We start from the raw sequence: 5,630 nt of genomic DNA on the forward strand, positions 1-5,630 counted from the left end.
ACTCTTTCCTGCCTATGCAGGGGGTCGGACTTGATGATCTATTGAGGTCCCTTCCGACCCTAGCATCTATGAATCTATGGTGGCAGATGACAGAATAAGAAGCAATGGTCTCAAGTTGCAGCCAGGGAAGTTTACGTTAGATATTTGGAAAAACTCTCTCATGAGGAGGGAGTAAAACACTGGAATAGGTTACCTGGTGTGGTTGTGGAATCTCCATCCTTAGAAGACCTGGCTAGACAAAGCCTTGACTGGGATGATCTAGTTGGGGATGGTCCTGCTTTGATTAGGGGGTTGGACTAGATGACCTCCGGAGGTCCCTTTCAACCCTAATTTTCTATGAACATATGATTCTATCAGGGACCTAGAGGTGGAGATCAACTAGCTGTTATTCTGCTCATGCAGTAGGGGCAGCCAGACCTGACAATGGCTAGCTAAGTTGCTAGAGGAACAGTACAGTGACTGGAACTGACAACAAGCTTCCTCCTCACTGAGGAAGGAGGTCCTGAGCTGGGCTCAATTACCATCAACTATGAGCCAAAGACACAAGGGTAAAGGAATGGAAACTACTTCAAGGCAAATGAATCAATGTCGCAGTGACAGTCAGTTGGCAATGGAGCCGTTATATGTCAATTCTAAAATTCCCACCAAAGCTGGAAGCAGCCAAAACAAATCATGGAGAACTAGAGATTAGGGCTGTGCAAAACAGCACCATTTCATTTCAACTTCCATTTCACTGTTTCAATGGGACAGTGTTTTGTTTTGATGTTTCATTTCATTTTGAACGGCTGTTCCATTTCGTTTCATAGGAATTGTTTCACTGTTGTGTTGCTGTTTCAACATTTTGCCCGTAGGCTATAATGGGGAATCATGAAACTGCCTATAACTTTGCCATTTCTTGCCTGATTCAAATGAAAACAGCAGGGATGGTAGCCCCTGCTGAGGCCACAAAGCCTGCCAAAATTCAAGGAGATAGGTGCACAGGTTTCTGGGAAACTGCACCTCAAGCTGCTGACAAGCAACACTTGTGACATGTGTGACTTTGTGTGTGTGTTAAGGCGCACCCTCACTGGCGCTTGGGCCTCTACATGACACGGTAGTGTGCCCCAATGAGGTCTTCTCCCCTACAGCCTCATCCCAGTCTACTACTTTAAATAACATTAAGTAAGTAAGCAGCACAGTAGCACTAGCATCTCAGGCAACCAAACTGTCACAGACGAGAGCCTTTCTTTCCTTTCCTGCAGGAGCTTCTTCTCCAGCAGCTGCCAGAGAACTCTCCCTGCCAGCCCCAACCCTGGGGCTTAGATGTGCCCAGGGCCCTGCCTCCTTTCAGTCAGCTGACTGGGGACAGGTGCTAGGGGTGTTGGTCTAAGAACGTGGCACTAGCAGACAAGGTTCTTCAGGTCAATCTGGTATCTTTCAGTAGACCAACTGAATAGTTAGCGAACTATATCTTAGCAAAGTTTTGGGTTGAAAACCCCTTCATCAGGTTGAGGAAGCACCTGCAGTGCCCAGGGCCCTGCCTCCTTTCAGTCAGCTGACTGGGGACAGGTGCTAGGGGTGTTGGTCTAAGAACGTGGCACTAGCAGACAAGGTTCTTCAGGTCAATCTGGTATCTTTCAGTAGACCAACTGAATAGTTAGCGAACTATATCTTAGCAAAGTTTTGGGTTGAAAACCCCTTCATCAGGTTGAGGAAGCACCTGCAGTTGGTGTGTGTACTGTTCATGGATGGAAGGAATAGTAAAGAAGCCAGAGATTGGCATGCAATGCAGGCAAGAAAGCCAGTCAGTGAAAATGGAAATGGAGGCATCAGGGACTGAGGGACAGGCTGGGGTGGGGGGGAAAGGGGATGTAGCAGGTAAAAATTGAGAGGTACCTGGACAGTCAGATGTCCAGCAGGTTGTAGTGTTGGAATTCCAATGTGTATATTGAGTCTATGAGTTTCTGTACCTAGGAGGTTGATGAAGTGCAGTTTGTAGGCTCATCTGTGAAAAGTGGTTTGTCCCCCTTTCCCCCACACCCCAGGCAGTTCCCTCACTACAGGGATTACCTGGCTAAAGAGGGCATTGCCAGTACTGAGGCTCTCGGTGGCCTCAAGGAAGGGCTTGAGGACCACCAAGATCTGGGAGACGGTATCCCACTCAGCTCTGTTAAGGGGGCCACTGATCCCAATCTCCCCAAGCAAGGCCATCTCATGGATAGCCTTCTGTTGCTCCACCAGCCTCTCAAGCATCATTTATGTGGAGTTCCACCAAGTCTCCACATCCTGCATGATTTTGTGTTGCAGGATGTCCAGCTTTGCCTGTTTGCCCCGCAGCATCTTGGCCCCCTTGATGCTCCAGTGGAAGTAGCCTGCCACCTTCTTGTATTTGGAAATTAACTTGCTGGTGGTGCTGGCACTGGCACTGGCAGCCTTGCCCCCATCCAATGCATTCCTGACAAGGAGGTGGAACTTGTATGCCACACAGCAGATGCCAACAAAGTTGGCATCATGGACCACCTTGACCATATTGTTCCCATTATCAGTGACTGTGAACCCGCAGGTGAGCTCGCCCTGCCCAATGAGCCACCCCTGCACCAAGTGGTTCCTGGCCCCCATAATGTTTGTTGCTGTGTGGGACTCATTCATCAACTCAGCTTAAAGGAGAGTCCACCAACAGCCTGACTGATTGTACCAGTACCCTGTGGGGGACAGCTATGCATGATTTCCACCCCAGCTGTTCCAGATGTCTGAGGTGAAGTGTAAGGCCACCTATGGACCTGCTTTGTGGATCTCCTCCCTCAAGTACTTCCTGCATACCTCATCCAGGGAGGGCACCACCATCCTATGCAGGCACTTGGTATGATGGGGCCATGAGCGCCACGAGTCACCTGAACCCTGGCTCCTCAACTAAGGAGAAGGGCTGGCCATTCACAGTAAGCATCTCCCCAGTGTTCTGGGTGATCTCACTCAACTTTGCAATGTGTCCCCCTTTCTGTCCTCCTGTCCCCCACTGTTCCAGGGTAGCCTGCTCTGCTTTGGGTATGGGGGCTTTGGAGTGAGAGGGGGACTTCCTTTTGGACATGCTCCCACTGGTGCCAGGCTGAGGAGGAGCAAGGGCAAGGGGGTGGTGCCTGCAGAGATGCATCAGCATCCCCGTGGTGCTCATGTGTTTTGTTCCCTTGCTCCAGCTGGTTTTGGCTTGGCAGTGCAGGCAGATAGCATATGTGGGATCATCTGCCAGCTCAAAATGATTCCACACCACACTACCTGCTCACTTCTGGGATGCGGGTGCATGGATGGACACTGTAATTTCCCCCTTCTCAGGAGGCAGAAACACAGCAACAGGAGGAGCAGACTCAGCTGAGCCACTTGCCTCCACAACCTCTACTTCAGCCTCCTCTGAAGTGCCTTCTGGAGAAGGAGACCTTGCTCTAGGGGAAACTTGAGGAGTGTGGAACTCAAACTCATCTGATTCCCTCTCTTTCCCCTGAATTTCCCTTGCTATGTCACTCAGATCCAGCTCCAGCTCCAGCTCTTCCTCTGGAACTGGAAGGCTCAGCATGGGAAATGAACTGGGGGTGGAGGAGACTGTCATGCTGGTGCCACTGCTTGTTGTCATGGTGGTGGTGGGTTATGACTGGTGCTTTTGGAGGGGATGCAGTCTCAGGTACAGGCAGTGGCACTGGCATGGCTCCCCTCTCCTTGCTGCTTCTGGAAGCCTCATCCCTGCTAGTTGTAGGAAAAAGGCTGCGTCTTATTTTGGGGGGTGGGGGGAAACTAACACCTCTCCCTCTACCCCCTCTTCTGCCCCTCCCTGAAGGCTTGCCAGCTGCCTTTCCACCACATTTCATGGTGTGTTTTATACCTTGGTGTGCTGGAAAATCTGTTCTTTTGTAATGTAGTCTGATTTATGTAATAGATGTAGATATTTGTATATGTATGTGTATTTATGTAATGTATGTATGTATTTATACCATAAATAAAATATATAAATGTATGTTTGTGTTCCTGAATAAATTCTATAGTATAATATGCAATATATGCTGTGCATCCCTGCAGAGTGAATGGAATGCACACTGTGAGAGAAAGGACAGATTGCATTTCTGGGGGAAAAGAATCAAAATAGACTATCAAAAACCAAAAGAGGATTGTGGAGGAGGAATAAACTGAAAGGAATCAACGAATATAATAATAAAATAAAAGGGTATAGGAAGCAAAAAGTATTGATAAATCCCACTTGCTAGGCTAGCAAGTAGGAAATGAATGATAGCCTTTGTTGGCTGACACTGCTGAGTTGGTGGAAGACAGGTCAATAACTGACCCCAAGGCAGAAAGCAGCTTAATTCAAACAATGATGCTTTTTATGCTGTTTTGCCACCCCCCCACAGAGCACTGGGACTGGAAGGGACCTCAGGGAAGGATCACAGTCACTGGCCAGCTACACAGTCAATATCAGAGCAGTCCTTCCCCTCTCCCTCCTTACTTTCTGTTTCCCTGCAAGCAAGCCCAGCTTCAGCTTTGAAACACGTGTCAAAAACCAAATTAAGTAGTGCCCATGTCACAAACAAGTAAAACCATTCAAAACAGTTTTAGTCTGCACTAGGTTAACTAAGAGTTAACTAACAAGAAGATAGTAACAGTTTTTTTGCTGCGCATGTCAAAAAGAAATTTATAACTGCGACACCAACATGAAATAGAACTTAGCCTTCTGTGCTGTACATAAATCATTATAATTGGTCAAAGAAAACAAGGAGTAACCCTATGATAACACCCTAGCGAAGACCACTATACAATTGGCGATTCTAATTAAATTTATGACGTGGCGAAAAACAATCGGCTATCATACAAACAAAACCCTGCTGCATTTCCGCCAAAGTCGAAGACAACTCTGTCCACACCTTAGAGTAAATCTGAAAATTTGATCAGTTGTCAGCGTCTTCCTGCCACGACCTCCCTGGTATACCCTTGACCCTGGGTGGGAGTCAGGGAGAGCTGCTGGCCGGCTGCCCTGGGTCCCGACAACAGGAAACATTTCCAAACTTTCAAAACATTTCGACTGCCTTCATTTCATTTTGGACTGTTTTGAAGCCTTTTTTTTAATTTTGATTTCACTGTTTCGAGCCCAAAACAAGTCAAAACAGTGTTGAAATGAAACCACCAGTGAAATTTCACACAGCCCTACTAGAGACATGCTTTTCACCGTGTATGCTGTATCATTTCAGCTTTCAAGTAAACATAAGGTGTCAGTACACAGACAGCTTTTCACAGTACTGGATAAGGAGAGGAGCAAGGGTTAGTGATTTACTGGTAGTGAAGTGGGAAACATTGTAGAGTATTCACCCATGGAAAGCATGGAAACATCCCTTTCTCTATGAAACTGTTATCCTTCACATACTATCTTGTCCTTTTTCTCTACTTCCAAAGGTACATTGGGTTAAACCTTGTTTAGGCATTTGATAATTATATTAAACTTAAACCTGTTTTCAAATGCCATTTGTCTTGCTGCCATTTTGAAGCTTTGCTTCTATAGGCTAATATGGACACAGGCACTGGGACATTCAAGTACTTTCATAGATTCATAGATTCATAGATGTTAGGGTTGGAAGGGACCTCAATAGATCATCGAGTCCGACCCCCTGCATAGGCAG

This window comes from Alligator sinensis, unplaced genomic scaffold, assembly GCF_000455745.1.
Source record: "Alligator sinensis unplaced genomic scaffold, ASM45574v1 scaffold81_3, whole genome shotgun sequence".
Taxonomy (NCBI): Eukaryota; Metazoa; Chordata; order Crocodylia; family Alligatoridae; genus Alligator; species Alligator sinensis.